Raw genomic sequence first — 18637 nt, 5'->3', positions numbered from 1 at the left:
CTGATAGATTACAAAAAACCTTTCATGCAAGATTAGCTCCAAAAACAAACCACAAAGCTCGACTAGCCCGAAGTCACTGGACCCGACTTCATCTTTAACTGAGGGAGCTTGTTGGCCTCTAGGGTGCATTTTTCATATTTTTCCTCCATGTTTTAAAGAAGTGCATGTAAGTATTTTTCCATTTAAAATAATCAGGAATACAAAAGTAGCATAAAAGTGAATTCCACTGGATTCCTGTCTTATGAAACGCTGTGAGAACACTAAATACATACGCAACCCTTTGAGGAGGTGGTAACTCAGAGCTGCAGCTTTAGAATACAGCACTTTTCGAATCAAAGAGAGTCAGAGCTGAAGGGGTCTCAGAGCTGAGCTGGTCTCACATCCCAGATAAAGACAGGGAGGCCAGGGAAAGTGGTGCTCTGTTAAAGCTGACCAGCACAGGACTCCTATTCTGCCTCCGGATGCCTAGCCTCTGTGTCTCTTGGCAGTTTCCTCCACCCCATCTCCATTTTGACAGTTTGTAATTGAAATGATTAACTATTTTTAAGAGTTATTGCTATGAGGGTGGGAAGAGCAAGCAACGTGTGAGGGTCCTAGAAAGAGTGGCCTTACTTTCTCTCTGACAGGCAGGTGAGAAATGTCACCCATAACTCCTGTGTGAACAGGAATGATATTCACACTCCAGCATCTGGTATGTCCTGGGCATTGACCACTGAGAAGAGATGCACATGACTTTGCTAGATGAGGGACGACCCTTCCATCACTGGACAATGGGGTCCATGGCACTAGGGGAGGAGGGACTGAGAAGAAAGGCAAGGCAACTGGAGCAGGAGTAGGGGAAACGCGGGGCCTGGGCATTGGATGTTTGTCAGCTGGAACAGAAAGTATTTTGACAGAGGTAAGGTATGGCCATGAAGCTGCACGGATCTCAGCCTGGGTTGTAAGACACAGAAGGATGAGGGGCTGAGGCCTGAGCTCAATCTCTTGAAATGTTTCTCCTAGGGGCCACCTTGGTTTCTAAATAAGCCCCGAGTTCTGCTCACTCTAGGAGATGGCTTTTAAAGCACTTTTGCTTTTGGAAAAAATTAAGAATTTTTTATTTTTTGTGTGTGTGTGATTCAAATCATCTCACACAATGTATATTCTGAAGAACCAAGCTTCTTAAACTAGAGCAAAAAAGCTGTACTGCATATTCAGTAAATGATGTCAACTTTGAAAGCAACCTGCTGTGTTTTTTTTGTCCAACTACAGCAATCAGGTTGCTTAACACGAGGGGCTGAGGTGGCTTCGAGGAGGGGCTTCTAAAATAACAGCTAAACCGATGGAGAAGCAACAGCACTCAACACGATTTCAGCAAGTGTCCACCTGCCCCTCCAGACTCAAGGCTCTTCACCTCGGGGGGCCTTTAATGATCAGAGCAGGGGTCACGCTCAGTCCCTGCTGCAACGAGCGCAATCGTGGAGGACTGCGAGCTTGGAGACCTGCTGTGCTGAATGTGCCGCCTTCCCCGCCCTGCGTCCTGCTGCGCCACATGGACGGCAGCCACGGCTTCTGCCTCTGACTCCCGGATGGAGGAATTAGGACCCCAGGAAGCCTCGGCAGGAGGGTGAGGAGGGAGGAAGGGGCGCAGGTGGCCCATTTATCCCCCTGCTGTCTCACTGTGAGGTTCCCCTGGGCTGACTGAGGGCCATGCGGCCTTCAAGGTGACCATTTCTCCACACCCTCCCTCTGGAGTTGAGGCGTCACCGGCCCCCCCTCACCCCTTCCCATGTAGGGTGGTCCTGCAGGTGCTACCCCTCCTACTGGATTCCCCCGTGGTTTTGAATACTCTACTCACGCCTCTAAATGTTTCATTGTCAAGCTCTTCCCCGATCGCCCTGTTCCCTGCAGGGACCTGCGCTGTGGGGACAACCCCGGTCTCCTCACAGTTCCCGCAGCAGGTGGGGTCCCTCCCCTCACACCTGATGGCTCCCGGGAAGAGTGGGGACCCGGTGTCTGTTTCTACCACCAGACGTGCTTTCTCATCCAGGGTCACAGATAGAACTTGATTTGCTCTCAGTAAAGTGTTAATATTTTTATTTAAGCAGAAATGAGTTCTGGTTCAGGAAATGGTTCTATGAAAAATGTAACAAATTCACTTTTGCTTTAACCTTGTGGGTAAGAAGCAAGTTTCGGATACTTTTGCTGGGAGGTTTAGGATCTCTCCTCTCTCTTTCTCCCCCTTCCTCCCTCCTTCCCTCCCTTCCTTACATTTTTTTCTTTGTTTGTGTCGTTTTTGTTTATTGTTGAGATTGTGCTTGATATGGCCTCCAGAAAAATGAGCCTTCAGCCAAACTGGCTGGCAAAGCGTCTTATCCCACGCTTCCACTCCGCACTTCTTGCCCCTTTCGTTCTTACCCTGGCCTTCTCCCACCTCCCTTCCCCAGCTCCCTCCGGCCCGTCTGTGATTTAATTTATCAAGTTCTTGTTCTCTAGGGACATCCACATAGATGCTGGCTGATAAAACTCAACGCCTTTCAAAGGCGAGGTCATTGTTATGAGTCCCTGACAATCTAGAAAACCCTCACGGTGCCGGTGGGATGGCAGGCAGAGAAAATGGAGTTATTTTGGGCACAAAATACATCACCTGCCTTTTCTCTTCCTCAGTCCTGACCCTGTTCTCCAGGGAGAGTCATTCTGGCAAAGAAAAGAAGCCAAGGCTGGTCTGCGGGACCCTGCTCAGCTCAGCTTGAAGGGATTTGGCGGGATCATTTATGCGCTAACGCGGCAAGACTGGCCTGAAGTCTGTGGTCCTTTATTTAAAGAAAAAAAAATTGGGAAACAAAATTCAGAACCTTCTCCTCCTCCAAGGCCTCTGGCAAGAGTGACCATTCAGTTCAGAAGTTAAATTCTTCCCAGTTTCTTTCTTATTTTAGGCAACTGAAATTTTTTCTGCCCCTTCAAAAGACATGTCACATTCAATTGAAAGACAGCCCAACTAATGCTTCAGCAAACAAACTGTGATAGAAGTCAAGGATTTTTAACCTGCATTCCTTTTAGGGGTAGTTTTTTGTTGTTCATTAATTTTTTATGCTGAAAATCCGGTTATTAGAAAACCCCACAATTAACTTGTTTATTTCTGTTGATGGCTATTTCTGTTTCCCCCATTTTCCTCTTACGAACAACGATGCTGTGAACATTCTGTAGCCTGATCGGGGCACAAATGCAGAGACGGTGTCATTTCGCCCCATCCACCATCGCTCCCTTTCCTGTGCCTCATTTTTCAGTGAACCCTTTCCTCTGCCCACATCCAAGCCACTGTGTTTGGGCTCGATGTCTTGGCTCCAATTGTCTGACCAGGCCGTTGCTTCCATGACCTGTTTTGGGACCAGCCACCCTGACTTTAACCTGGGGAACTCTTCCAGGATGGGGCTCTTATCTCTGGCCTCCAGCTTCAGACTGGAAATTACGGATAACAGCCCCACCCTGAGCAACACACCACCTGTGGGACTTGTCCTACCTACAGTAGCCCCTTCCTGGCTCCTGGCTGACTAGACTGCAAGCTCAAAGAGGCAAGAAGGGCTTCAACCTAGTCAATGACATATGCTCAGCTCAGGTCCAAGGCCTGGCATGTGGTATAGTCTTAAGTGATTTTAAAATTATGACGTAGCAAATACGTTTTTATTACTTTTAGTATCAAATGCCTTGAAGACATATTCCAATTAAGACGAATAGGTAGCTAGATAGATGACAGATGATAGATAGATAGATAGATGGTAGATAGATCTGCGATAGGACCAGTACCTAGTGACTTACGTAGAGTGCACCTGGGGATGCCTCGATCTGAGGGAGAATCTGCTAAGCAGGGGAAGGCTTTTTGTCTGCTCTGCCTTCAGAGTTTCTAAGAACCAATCTTCTAGGCATTAGCATTTCAGAGGCTGGGTCATGTCAACCTTTCTGCAAATGATGCACATCCAGTATGATTTTCTCCCAGTATGAACACAAGTCTCTTCACACAGGGCATCATTTATCAGTAAGACTTCACATATCGCCACTGCTTTCTCCATCTGATCATAGTACGCCTTCTCAAGCAACAGCCTTCCACACTCATTTCCTTCCTTTCCTTCAACTATTATATGATCACTACACACGACATAAGAGAAAACTGAGGAGCGAAAGAAAGAAAAGAATTTAAATCACCCGAAATACCACTAAACAGAGACAATTATCGTTAATATTTCGCAGTATATTCTTTGAGAATTTTCCCATGGATATATACATTTATATGTCATAATAAATAAGATATAATATATATACAAATATACACACGTGCACACACGTACACCTGGCCCCTGTGCACATCTGCCTGGTTGTTTCCAGAAACCTCAGCTTAGTCTCTGTGGACTGTGGCATTATCATCTAATTCTCTCCCAATCTTCTTTGGCTCATCCATCTCTTTTCTTATAACTTCTCTAAGTTACAACTTTTTTCATGGCTTTCCCCAAAAGCAGGGACTAATTTCACTAAATCAGTAATTCCAAATTTAGTCTTTGTTACCTTCCTTTTAAATTTTTAACATCAAGAAATAATTCATACACCATAAAATTCATCTTTTCAAATACACTTTTTAAAAATATGTTCTCAAGGTTGAACATCCATCAACAGAGTCAATTTCAGAACATTTTTATCACTATCAAAAGAAACCCTGTAACATTAACAGTCACTTCCCCTTCTCTCCTCCCTCCAGCAACCTGGCAACCACTCATGTATTTTTTTGGTCTCTGTGGAATTACCTATTTGGATCCTTTCACTTTGCATAATGCTTTTGAGGGTCATCTGCGTCACGGTATGTGTCAGTGCTTCATTCCTTCCTATGACTGAGTAATGTTCCAATGGGCTATCATATTTTGTTTACCCATTTACCTGTTGATGGATACTTGGGTGAGTTCCTCTTTTTGGATTGTGTGAATAGTGCTGCTATGAATATTCATGTACAAGTATTTGTTTAAGTATCTTTCTCCAATTTTGTAGGGTATATGCTTAGTTTTGCAATCGCTGAGTCATATGGTAACTTCATACCTAACTTTTTGGGGAACTGCGAAAGCGTCTTCTGAAGGGTTTGCACCGTTTTCCATGTCCACCTGCAGAGTCTGAGGACTCTAAGTTCATTCGTCACACCCTCACCAGCTCTCGCTATCGCCTGTCATTTCAACTACAGTCATCCTGGTGGGTGTGAAGTAGTATCTCATTGTGGTTTAATTTGTATTTCCCTAGTGAATAATGATATTGAGCATCTTTTCATGTGCTTAGTGGCCATCTGGATGTCTTTTTTTGGAGATGTGCCTGTTTGAATCCTTTGCCTATTTTTTTATTTGGGTTACTTGTCTTTATATTGTTCCAAGTTTGACCTTTTTGAATTCAAATTTTTGCCACTCGGTTGCAGGTCAGGCCTTCAGGAAAGTGGACAGTAAGGATCCTGTTTCCCATGTGCCCTTAGAAGCCGGCTCTGCCGCGTCATAAACACCTCACGCACATCAGGAATCAGCAGCAGGGCCATTAGCTGGAGGTTGCGTTATTCGTGGGGCCTGAAGGTAGCTATGTGACCTATGGAGAAACTGCCTTGCAACCAGAATATGCTCGGTTAAAATCCAGCTGCACGTACACAGTGTAAAATGTTCCCATATGTTCCATAGGAAGCCTAAGAGAGGACAGTGGGGTAGCTCCTGATGTTCCTTATTACACTGTCTGAAATGACATAAATTTAATGGACAGATGAACTCTAGATAGGCTTCCTCTATGTTGAATTTGCTACAACTAAGTCAAATTATCCTACTGAACTATATTATGAAGTGGAAATGTGGCCTGCTAAAAAAGATTTTTATCTGGGAAAATATTAAAACCACATTTTAGCAATGCACCAAAACTTTAAAAAATATATATTTAAAGTTACATTTATGAAAAATTACAAAGTACTGTTAATAACATTAATATACTGATTAAGGAAAAATGAAACAATGAGAGTACAAATATAATCTGGCCCTGGAAATTCTGTGACTACGCATTTCACTTTTCTTGAAGTTTTGAGATAGTTTTTAAAGGATATGCAACCGGGCTCAAGTTCTCACTGGCAATGAACCGTATTCTGACAATGATGTCATAAGTCGTCTGGGCCCTTTGCAATGACTTTTAAACTTTCCCTAATTTAAATTCTTTTGTTAGTGTTCCCTGTCCTCAGGACAAAAGTCTCAGGGCTCTTCACACCTAATGATCTCTATGCCTCACAGCTCAGCTCCTAACAGCTCACCCATCCCAATCATTTTTAATCCCAGCCCATCTCCTCCCTCCTCCCCCCTCCCACCATTCAGGCTGGTCTCCAAAACTCTCCTCTGCCCACAAAATGATGTTTCTTCACCGTTGTACCCCGAGTGCCCACACTGCACCTCGCACAGGGTGAGGGACCTGCAAATGTTTCCTAAGAGAATCAAAAGCGAATCCTTGCTTCCTATCTCAGCTCATCTGTTCATCCTGCCATTAAACATCCGTGTCTGTGAAAAGTCTGCCCATCTTTTCTATGCCCCTTCATCCAGGCGACAGTATTTTACAGATTGCTAGTTACAGGCCAGGTAAATAAGACAGATATGGGAATGGCTGAGATATGGACTCTGTCCCCATGAAGCATCCAGTCCAGAGTGTTGGGACAATGGCACACAAAAGAGCAGATCAAAATCTATGTATCACTGTGAGTGCTTAGGGAGTGTTAGCCTGGGTGGTGACACAGTGACTTCATACGCACCCCTCTGGGATCCTCATTTTCACACTGATGGCATATTATTCTGTACAGTTGTTTAATTTTTTATGAGGGTATGTATCTTTTACCGCTTTGATTCAAAATTAAGTGTTTCTGAAAGCAATAGGATATAGTAGGTATTTAAAATATATCATTGCTTAGTATGCCTTTGGAAAAAAGTAATGAGCAGCACATTCAGTTAAGTCCTAAAATGCCCAAGTTTCAAGGCTCCATAGGCGTGAAAATTTGTTCTAATAGTTTATTGGGGCATGTAATTGAAAGTCCAACAACCAGCTCACTTCTGTCCATGATTGTCACATTGGTATTCCACTAGCCATTCTGTTTACTTAACAAGGTGTGATCTCATTGGGGGCTAAAATTTATCAGTCATTCTTTAATAATTCTGGCATTGTTGTACATTAATTAGTCAGTCATTAGAGCCCAGGTATTAGCCTAATTATGAGAAGGGCGAGCCATCCCTTCCAGCTGGTGAAGTAGCAGTGAGGAAAGAAATGGTTCGGCATCCTTCATTTCAGTAAGGTTGTGGGGGAGAAGTGTTGTGCGCTTATATTAATTTAGAATTACTTAATGTAATTACCATGTTCAGAAGCATTTCTTGGCAGATGCCTATTAAGTGGGAGATGCCACTCACGATGTGTTATTCTTCTGAAAGTTTCCTTTCCCTCTCTTAATAAGCTTAATAATACCAATTTGTAGCTAGTTCTCACAACATCAGATCTTGTTTCCAGGTTAAGTGCAATCTTTTGTGGAGTAAGGAACAGAGTGGAAGCTAAAATAATTCAACCCAGTGAATTCCTTTTTTATAATTAAGGAGAAGAGATGCTAAAACCTCCTTAAGCAGAAAGGCTCTCAGGGAAAGGGACCCGTGGCAGCCACCCAGGCTCTGTCCACGCAAACAAAAGGTAGAAGTAGTCTGCGGTGCTCTCTTCCTTTGTCTGCATGCATTTGAATGCTTCTCCAGGTGTTTTTTTCTGGAGATTTTCCGTGGGGACCGATAGTTGTTTTAAGTTCTTCAACTGTTGTTAGGTAGAGTTGAGAAGTCACCATGCGTGGGCGAGAGTGGGCATTGAAAACGTCACACTACTTCTGACCCGCATTCTACCACCATCCACTGAATTTTTTGATAATATCTTTTCTACCTCGGGAAAACCTAAAATGCTGGTACATGATCTCATTCCAAGGGGGTTTGTGGACATTCTTTACAGGTCAGTATGTAGAATCTTCAAGATAAACAAAGCCTTTGTGAAGAAAATCTTGCTGAATTTCACCACCATCCGCCTATGCGCTAGTTCAAATAAAGAACCACCCGTAATTGTTAACCTAAAGAAACTGGGGGGTTGGTTCTGCCTGAGTTGAAGTCCCACAGTCAGCTGGCCAAACAGTGTCTCTTCAAGTTAAATGTTATTGTTGCCAGAAATATTTTTCCCTCTGTAAATAACGCAGCGTTCTAGATAGTGGGCAGATATCCATGCAGGTAGATGTGACTGCTCATTGGTCCCAGTGAAATAGATCATAAACAACAAAGGAAAGAGAAAATAATAATAGAGAGCAAGGCAATTGGGAGAAACAACTTCTTACACTTGATTCGAGCTCTTGTTTCATCCCCAGTCAGAATGTGAGGACGCATGACTATGCCAGTTGGAAGAGTCCTGGGAGACGGATGGTGGGTGCATATTACTGAAGCTCTGAATCAGGCCCTGGAGCACCCTAATGAAGCATAATAGTTCTTAACATTTTTTAATAATATTGGTTTTATAGACAATCCAAGGAGAAAAGAACCAATTTAAATGCTAGTTGTTGGCACCATCCAGTTTCCAGAGAGACCATCTGGAGTCGTCTGCGGTTTCATCGTTTTATTTATCAAGATCATGAAAAATATGCTTATCCCGTAATATGCAGTTGATCATTTAGTGGTGGGATAGAGCTGCCTTATTGCACTTAGAAACAAAGTGGATTGGAAAACACTGCTCAATAGCAGGAGGCTGCTGTTTCCCTAGTGATCTATTTCATTGGGACGAATGAGCAGGCACATTCTCAAGAGCTGCATAATATGCCCTGAAAGAACCATTCGGGGTTTTTATCTCCTTCTTACATTAGCTGCCCACATAGTAAAGTGATGAGAGCCTGGCAAGTTCAAAGAACTGAAGGAGGGATGAATGGCTCCCTGACCCCCAACATGCCCATCTGCACCATACATGGTTATTACAATATTATTGACTATATTCCTATGCTGTGTTTTACAGCCTTTTGACTATTTTGTGACTAACAATTTGTACTTTTTAATCCCTTCACCTTTTTCACCCAGTTCCCCAACCCCCTCCCATTTGGCAACCATTAGACAGTTCTCTGTGTCTATGACTCTGTTTCTATCTTGTTTGTTCATTTATTTTGCTCTTTAGATTCTGCATATACATGAAATTATATGGTATTTGTTTTTCTCTGACTGACTTATTTCACCTAGCATAATACCTTTTAGGTCCATCCATGCTGTTGCAAATGGTGAGATTTCATTCATTTTTATGGCTGAGTAGTAATCCATTGTGTGTGTGTGTATGTGTGTGTGTGTGTGTGTGTGTGTGTATATTTTATAGCTTTTTATCAACAGATGGGCACTTGGGTTGCTTCCGTGGCTTAGCTATTGTGAATAATGCTGCAGTGAACATAGGGGTGCATATATTCTTTTGAATTAGCATTGGATTTCTTTGGATAAATCCCCAGAAGAAAAATCATTGGGTCATAAGGCAGTTCCACTTTTAATATTTTGTGGACCTTCCGTACTGTTTTCACAGAGGCTGCACCAGCCTGCATTCCCACCCACACTGCATGAGGGTTCCGTTTTTGACTTGGACCTTCTTTGAATCTCAGAGGCTTCATCCATACACTGAGAAGGGACAGAATGAATTCCCACATCCCTTCCAACCTAAATTCCAGGCTGTGTTAATTTCATGGTGGGTATATGTAGCCAGTAAATCCAACTTCCTAAGAGTTTACCAACATTTACAGTTATTTTTTTTACAATGAATGTTCTCTTTAAATAGTCCCCAAGTCAGGCCAGCCCACCCAATTCTTCCTAAGGTAGTGTGATTTCACCCTCCCTGCACACCTGTCAGGTTGAGATGTCAAATAGGAAAGTCCACTTTCCTAGAAAAATCTTCCCAGTGAGTTAGTTCCCTGAGGGTTTAGGGTTGGGTATTGTCTAATGAAATTACATGTGCAGTGTTTGTCTGTCTCTCTGTCCTGGGCCCCGAAGAGAAACAAAATAAGGGCAAAGTCCGCATGGAAACGTGCTCCTGGAACACACACAAGCTCTATAGGAAGACCTAGTACTGGCTCACTGTGAATTTGTTTGGTTGTTAATAATTAGCTCTGGAACTCCTAGAAGGGGCAGCTACGCTGGTGGGAGGCAGAAATTTTACTTCTACAAACATACTGCTGAGAACTAGACGTGGAAACTCTTCAAGGAAGGAGCACTCTTGTCTCCACTTTGAGCAGGTGTCACTGTCACTCTAAGACTAGCCTGTTGATTCCTGTGGTGAGAGGCTGGGTGGGAGAGGAGAGGGTTTGGGACTACATTTGGCTGCCGTCTGTTTCTTTTCAGAATACTGGGAGCAGGGTGAAAGTTTCCCAACCACATTGGTGCATTTACTTCTCCTGGGCGGTGCTGGTGTAATGAGTACAAATAAGCTCGCCTCGTGGTTCTCCCCAGCAGCACACTGGCCTGATGTTCGTTAGGACTGGCTCTCCTGCTGGCCTGTGCAGCTGGACATCTAGACTGGACTTGATCTACACTCACCCTGGAGAGATCTTAGAGGCTGTCTCTTCTTCACCCAGAGGCGGCATTGATGCCTTAATGGAGGCCTCAGTTTACCCCAGAAGCGGCTCTCCCATAAGACCCTGAGATGCTGGTGCTCCTTAGGAAACCTGTGTTCTAGTTGTTCTGGAGCGCCTGGCCCTTTACGTAAGGTAGGACAGGGAGAGGGTAGGAAAGCCAGTATAAAAACCTCGTTGGGGATCAGAGAGGTAGCTGCCACCCGACCTACCATAGGGTGTACCTGGCTAACTCATTTTGCTCCACCCTTGTTTAAACAGTTTATTTCTAATGTCAGATGTGAAAAATTTTCTTAATTAAAATCTCATTCTTTCTTTAAAAACTTGTTTGCACTGTAAAGATGAGTATGACTTTTCTGCAGCTGTTCAGAATAAGTATTCGGGCTTGCCTGTTACCACCCTTGTGAAGGACCCGTCTGCTCTCAAGAATCAACCCCTTGCTCATGCTGAGGGCGACGCCAGCTTAAAATGGTGGTCCCAAGGTGGCGTGTGGCTGCTATTTTCTGAGGGTCACTGAGGCAGCTGGCATTCAGTAGGAAGAACACAAAACTAACAGTCCAAATCCTGGCTCTTCTCAGTAGCTGAGGATCTCGGACCAGCCAGTCCCCTTATCTGTGAAATGGGTTTAAGAATATCTCCTTCAGAAGGTGGTTATGAGGGTAAGTGGAAGCACTCTGACACTATGAACAGAAGGTCCCCTTATTAACTCCATGACTGGGAACAAGTCACTTAACTTCTCAGCCTTAGGTTCCTTATCTTCCAAATAGATTGTACTGAATTCCTAACATCCCTTTTAGCATGAAGAGTCCATGACTTCCATACTCCACCCTACCCTAAAAACAGCTGAGGAAACTGATCCCGGAAAGGTTAAACCACTTGTCCAAGGTCACAGAGCTGTGAGGCAGGGAATCGGAACAGGCATCTCACCTTCCTGTCCAGCATTTAGCTACAGGAGCACAGAAGCCTTCCTGTTTACCTGGGAGAGGGCGACCTTGTCTTGGCCTTGGAGGTCAGGGAGCTGATGTTCCAGAGATAAGGGTTATAGGACGTCAGTCAGCAACAAAGTCCACCTCCTTGAAAACCTCTCTGTGGACAACCACCTTTCTGGTATCTTCCTCAACTGAAATGATATATCCCCAATCATTTTTACCTTGGCAGCTCAGCTTGACTTTGGTCTACTGTGTCAGCTACCCCCTCTCCCAGGCACTTGCTGTCTCCTCAGTCCCTTGCTGCTACAATCACCTGGTGGGAACCACCAAGAGCTGCTGGGGCACTTGCTAAGAAGAAGAACCTTACGGTTACGGTGCCCAGACAGTTCTACAAAACAGGCCACTGGACCCTCCAGATCTAGCTCAGGCTGTTCTTAGCAGCTTGCCTTCTGATGTTTCCTCTTTACCTGGAATTCATTTGGGGCCACCTGTTTTGTTTAGCCATCCACACAGAAGGTCAACACACCTTATTTATTTTTTAAAGGGCTGATTCTAAAGTGATCTGAGGTGAGCAAACACTTTCATGCATGTCAGCTACTCCCTCAGGCAGCCTGGGCTCAGTCCATCTAGAATGTGCTTGAATGAGCTTCATTTCTAAGTCCCATGTGAGTGAGCCACTGACAACGGGAAGTTTGATTTCCTGAGCTCATCAGAAGGACAGGACCTTTACTGATTCCTCTTTAAATGAAACGACTGGCTGCATGATACAGGAATGGGGAAGACAAATCGCAGACCTCCATGGTTCTATCCCTTCTCATCTTGTACCTTCTAGCCAGCTAGGAGTATTATCCCAAATACCTGGTGTGGTAAAAGTTCTGACCAATGAAAAACGACATAAGCCATAAATCAGTAGGAAGGTCATCCTGTGCAAACTAGCTGATTCTCAACCCTGACATCCACTAACCTGGGAGCTTTTTACTTTTATCGAGCAAAATAATCTACCATTGTTGAGAGCTACTAAGTGCTAGGCACTATTTACAGGAGCTAATTCATTTAATTATCATTAAAAACTCTACTTAGGTGGTTTTATAGGTTTAATTGTGTCCATCCAAAATTCACATTGAAGTCCTAACCCCTAGTAATTCAGAATGAATTGGGGACAGGGTCTTTACAGAGGTAATCAAGTCAAAGTGAAGTCAATCCAATATGACAGGGGTCCTTATTAAAAAGGGAAGCCTGGACATATCTGTTTACAGGGAGAAGGCCATGCAAAGATGGAAGGAGGGATTAGGTTGATGCATCTGCAAGCCAAGGAACACCAAAGATTGCCAGCAAACCAGCAGAAGCTAGGAGAAGTGTGAGGAACAGCTTCTTCCTCACAGCCCTCAGAAGGAACCAACCTGCCAACACCTTGATCTTGAATTAGTAGCCTCTAGAGCAGCGAGACAATACATTTCTATTGCTAAGCCTCTCAGTTTATGGTATTTTCTATGGCAACCCTAACAAACTAATATAGATGGTCAATATAATTATCCTACATTACATGTGGAAATGGAGGCACAGAGACAGTAAGTGATGGGCCATTTGTTCTAGAATCTGTCTTCTTAACTGTAGGAGAATCAGGTATTTGCCCATCCCCAGGCCCAGGGACCCAGCTGCCTTGCACTTTCTCATAGTCTTTGTTGGGAGGAAGTTTCCTCTTTGGCTATAAGCAAAGACACAATTGCCAAGACACCTGTTCTAGCACCAGGTGGTGGAATAAGATTGGCTGGACTACGGCCTCGCTAGGGAAATATCACGGACCAACAAAGGAGCTCATTTATTCCTTTCTCTTTACTATAGGACTGAGCCCAAACGAAACTTTGTTTCAAAGCAAAAGCATTTGACTGTATGGACAAAACTGAATTGTGTTTAAATACTCCAGTTAAGAAGACAGATTCTGGAACAGACTGCTTACCTCTGGTTGGCTGTGCACACTGGGGAAGCGCTTGCTCTCTCTGTGCCTGTTTCCACATATAATGCAGGATAATTATATTTCCCTCTTGTATGAGCTTGCTGGGGCTGCCATAACAAAGTACCACACGCTGAGTGGCTTAAGTTCTAGAGGCCAGCTTTTCTCAGGAGGAAATATTTACATGATGATGTCACACAACAGTGACTGATACAGCCAGTATCATCACTGACAGCATAAAAATGACACAATCAATGAATGAGTTACTTTCCTGAAAGCCCTTTCACCAGCCTGCCTTTCCCCGTGACAGGTAGTCTCAGGGAGACAAGTGTGGACAGAGAGTCCCCTAAGGAACATCACTGCCGGCTGATGTCACTGTAACAGCCTCCTAAGTGTTCGCCGTGCCTCCTGTCTTTTCCTTCCAGACTATTCTTCACATTCCTCCGTAAATGCAAATCTGATTATACATCTTATACATCTCTCCTGTCCACAGTCCTTCCATACTTTTCCGTAGCCTCAGTGTTCCTACTGGCCTCACCGTCCACCCTGAGTTGGCCCTGTCTTCCTGCCTCTGGTCTCACCTCTCCCCGGGCCCAGGTCTCAGGATTCCAGCCACTCTACACCCTCACTCCCAGTTTCCACCCTGCTTCCTCGGTGCCTTTGCTCCTGCATCGGCCCTCGATGCCAGGGCCATGCCATGCAGCGCCCTGCTCCTCCCAGCCTGACCGTCAGGACTCAGCTCCAGCATCAAGTCCCTCCGAGTTCTTCCCGGGGCAGCCACTTGGGTTCCAGGCCTTTCCGTGCAGACCCGCTGGCCTGGAGTTTTCAGAGCCAAAGACTTCGTGGTGCAAGCTACCACCATCAGTAGTCTAAGTGCCGGGGCATCCACAAGCTCCTTGGGGAAAGCACTGTGCTTCAGCTATGCTTTGTCACAGCCTCCTTGTTACAGAAGTGGTGCTCAATCAATGTTTGTTGAGAGGATGCATGAATAAGTGAATGAGCCATAGTTTAACACTATAAATAACAAGGGCATGGCTCTGGGCTCTGTCACCAGCATCTATCCCGTTGTGTCCCCAGCACTTCAGGGTTAATTGTGGAAGAGCCAGCCCCAACCTGTGCATGCTGTTCTCAGCCCTGCCCCTCCTCGCCCGACCTCCTCCCAGTCCCGGGGCCCCTGGGCCCCTTGCTGAGGCTTTACCTATGTTATGGGTGGATGTTTAAATGGGCTCCAATGTCTGTGCCTGAGAAACATGGGTGGGTGGAAAGGAAGGGTGTAGACTAAGACAGAAGGAGGGAAGTCCAGAGATTGCTGGAAAGCCTGGGAAAGAGTGTGAGTGGGAAGGGATCTGTGTAGCGAGTGACCCATATTCCTGGGACCGAGTGACCCAGCAGGCACTGTCTCTTCGTTTTCTCTCCACTATCACCAGATGTCGGACTCTGCTCTGCATGGAGTCCTCCACACGACGGCAAACGCAAACGGGCAAGAAAACCTGATGAAAACCCTGTGCTGTGAGCACCCAAATAGCAGATGCCCGAGAGAACACACAGACTGGGATGAGACACAGACATTCTTTTCTCATAGAAATTTCTGGATGCAGAGAACTTAGTGGTAGTTCTCAGGGGACCACGTGCGTAGGATATGCCCTGGAGACTGGCCAGGCACTGCAGATGCGGCCAGATGCTGAGGCGTTAGGAGAGGCCAGCTGTCCCCAAGGCTGAGTCTGTGCTGTGATTTGCGCTTCATCTCCCGTGCTTGCATTTCTGGTCACATGGAGGTGTTTGGGCTACTTCTGCTGCTCTGCGGCTGAAGGAGCTCTGAGGCTGGTACCTTGGGAACACTCAGAACCAGTACAGGGCCATCCTACCCATGGACATGTCCTCCTTCCTCGGGGACTGCCATTGCAGGGGCCTCAAGGTGGGAAGGTAGCTATTCCCTGCCCCACCCAGTGCCCCCACTTCTACCCTTTGCATCTAATGAACTGCCCACAGTGACCCTTGGCTGCTCTAATTGTGTAACAGTGGGGACAAGGAGCAGAATGTGTGTCTCTGGGTGGGCCCACTGTTCAAAACAGCCACCACATGCTCCCCCTTAGATAAGAAATTCTCAAGAGCTCTCTACCCTCCTGCTGACCCTGTGGGTGACATCAGCACAAACATGGGAGCACAGGCAGGATATAAACAGATCCCCATCTTACCAGGCTCACTCACGCTTTTCATCTCCCGGAGAGAAAGCAATGTGGATACCAAGGAATGCCAGGGTCATGCCTTGGGAGAGGACCTGATTTTAAACAGTGACCTTGCTCAAGACATAGACCTGGGCGATAAGTTCTTTTGCCCGGGGAAGCACCACCCAGCTAGTACATTCTAACCAGTGAATTGCTTTGGTTTTGCAGCTTTTGAGCTGACTTACCAGCTCCCCTGGAGAGCTAGCCCCTTCCACCCAGACTATTGTTAACTGCTCTTGTCTAGCTGGGCTCCAGCAGCTCCCACACGTGGGCTGCCACTGTTGCGACACCGACTTTCTCTCCTCTCCCAAATGTGAGCACCTGGAGAGCACGACTCACCCTCTCCCACAGCTCTTCCTGAGCACCTGGGTCACCCTGCTTGTTCTTCCTGCTCCACAGAGATCGTCTGCGCTAATTTTGCTGCCTTTTTAGCCTGGTATGTTAGGTTGGCTGTACTCTCCCTTGCTTTTCCTGCCTCCCTAAAGCTTGCCTCTGGTTCTGTCTACACAATAGCTCATGAGGCAGGTGCAGATGGTGGCAAGAGAGATGCAATCTTGCTTGAGGAGGTAAACATCCCAGGCAAGGCTTACCCCACCAGATAGCATGGAGGGTCTCAGCCCAGTCAACAGCTGGGACTGGCCTGAGAAGACTGGCCAACCATAGACAGCTCAGATCTTCAAACTTGCTCCTTACAAATGGTTTTGGATGTTTGGCTTCAAAAACCATTTACTGGATGCCTGCAATGTGTTGGGTCTCAGATGAAGCTGCCGTGGCTCCTGTTGTCATGAAGTTTCTATCAAAGCAGGCAAAACCTGGTAGAGGTTAGTCAGGAGCTGGCCTGTCCCACTGAGCACTGTTCCCAAGAACCCTGCCTTAGGTCATTTCAGGCCTCTGTACCTATGTTTGTTTCCACATCTCCAAACCTTCCTCCTCTTGCTTCTAACACACCCTGTGGCCCTTGCTGCTTTAATGTCATCTACCCTTTCCACTGTGTCTGCATTTTATCTCATTGAAAATCTGCCCAAATAAATTAACAAACTGCGGTACATCCATACAATGGGATATTATTGAGTATTGAAAAGAAATGAGCTATCAAGCTATGAAAAGACACAGAGGAAACTTATAACTATATTGCCAAGTGAAAGAAGCCAATTTGAAAAGGCTACACACGGCATGATCCAAACTATATGACACTGTGGGAAGACAAAACTATAGAGATAGTGCAAAGATCAGTGGTTACCAGGGGTTTGGGAGAAAGGTGTGAGGGATGAATAGGTGAGATGGGATATGTAAGGCAGTGAAGCTATTCTGTGTGACACTATAATGGTAGACACATGAAATATGCCTTTGTCAAAACCCACTGAATGGTACAACACAGAGCGTGAACCCTATTAAGCCAGGGACTTGAGTAAATAGTAATGTATCCATATTGGCTCATCGTTGTAATAAACACATCACACTAATGCAGCAGTTAACAGTAGAGGAATCTGTGTGTAGGGCAGAAGGGAGATATGGGAACTCTCATTACTTCCTGTGCAATTTTTCTGTAAACCTAAGACTGCTCTAAAAAAATGAAGCTTATTAAAATTAAACAAACAAACAAAAACCTCAGCCAAGAGCACCCAGAAGTGCCCCTGAGCTCCAGTGGTTCTTCCTAGTGCACCATCTGGCCTCTCTCCTTGCCTCTCTGCTTTGCATTGAGATCTGGAGACCGTCCCAGTTTCACATCAGTGCAATGCATCCTTGACTGCAGCTTCCCCCTTCCCACCACCCCAGGACTGGTCTTTCACTCGACAATGCTGGTGTCTTATGTGCTCCCCTTTCCCTCTTCACTCCCATACCAGACCCACACTTTCTCCCTGGAGCACCTGGAGCCAGTATGAGCCTTCACACTGGCCTTTATATGCACGGGCCATCTCCCTGCCCATCTCTTATTAAAACACAGACCTTTCCCTAAGACCTTTGTGCAGCCACTGATACGTTAATCACACTCCCTGCCCTTGACCATTCCCAGTCCTGGAAGAGAAAGGTGAAAGGAAAGAATCAAAGCTTATAAAGAAAGGTGAACGTCACCAGTCTCTCACCTCTGGTCCTCCTGCCGTCTGTGACCCCACTCACATCCTGAGCGGCGCCTGCCAAATTTTTGTTGTAAGTCTTAAAGACAAGTGGCCCCAGACCCCATCCCTGTCTGCATTCCTCCACTGACTAGGAGGACGTTGGGGCTCTAACCATTCATCTTTTTACAACCGGGGAAAAGAACAGCCCGCAGTTAATAATTGATCTGTGTATTAAAGCATGGAAAATTGTTATCACTGTTCAGTTATGGGAACAGGGCAGGCAAGACAGTCCCCTGCTGAAAAACACAGGGCACACATTTTTTTCAACCAGTTCCAAGGGTCAGAGGTTGGGGTTGGGGGAAGCTGGCTCCTGTATTTGCTCACGTATGTCTACAGGGTTTGGTTGTGGGTGGGGAGAACCTTCGTCTTTAACAGGCTCTAAGCAAAAAGTAAAGTTGATTCTGAAGGAAAACACTAATTCTCAAGTTTCCAGAAGAAGCAGTCTATCGACTCCTGTGAACGATAGGCGTTGAAAAAAGACCAAGAGACTGGCTCATTCTGATACCATATCAACAGTCCTGTGCCGAGCCCACGCATCACCGAAAACCAAGCTCAGAAGGCTGAGCTCACTTCTGCAGGCAGGGAGGAGCCACTGAGCTTTCTGGGAGGTGACAAAAGTGTGGCAAGATAAAAGGAGAGAAACGAAGAGAGGAACTTAAATAGAGGAAAAGCAAAGGGAATGAAAAACTAGTCCTGTTTTCTTAAAGGTCCTAATTCACACTGTCTCCTGCTCAAAAACTGAACACACATGGGGGAGGGGCTTATGTAAGAGCAAGCACATTTGGAGATGTCTAAGGCCC

General features: G+C 45.5%; 1 protein-coding gene across 1 annotated transcript in view; it reads right to left on the bottom strand.

The window, feature by feature from the left end:
• PRLR (prolactin receptor) overlaps positions 1 to 18637 on the bottom strand; it is a 132884-nt gene that overhangs the window by 73919 nt on the left and 40328 nt on the right. The gene's annotated exons all lie outside the window — the stretch shown is intronic.

Source organism: Miniopterus natalensis, chromosome 3 (genome assembly GCF_054644295.1).
Source record: "Miniopterus natalensis isolate mMinNat1 chromosome 3, mMinNat1.hap1, whole genome shotgun sequence".
NCBI classification, from domain to species: Eukaryota; Metazoa; Chordata; class Mammalia; order Chiroptera; family Miniopteridae; genus Miniopterus; species Miniopterus natalensis.
The sequence above is the reverse complement of the archived record's forward strand: the minus strand, read 5'-3'. Positions and strand labels throughout refer to the sequence as shown.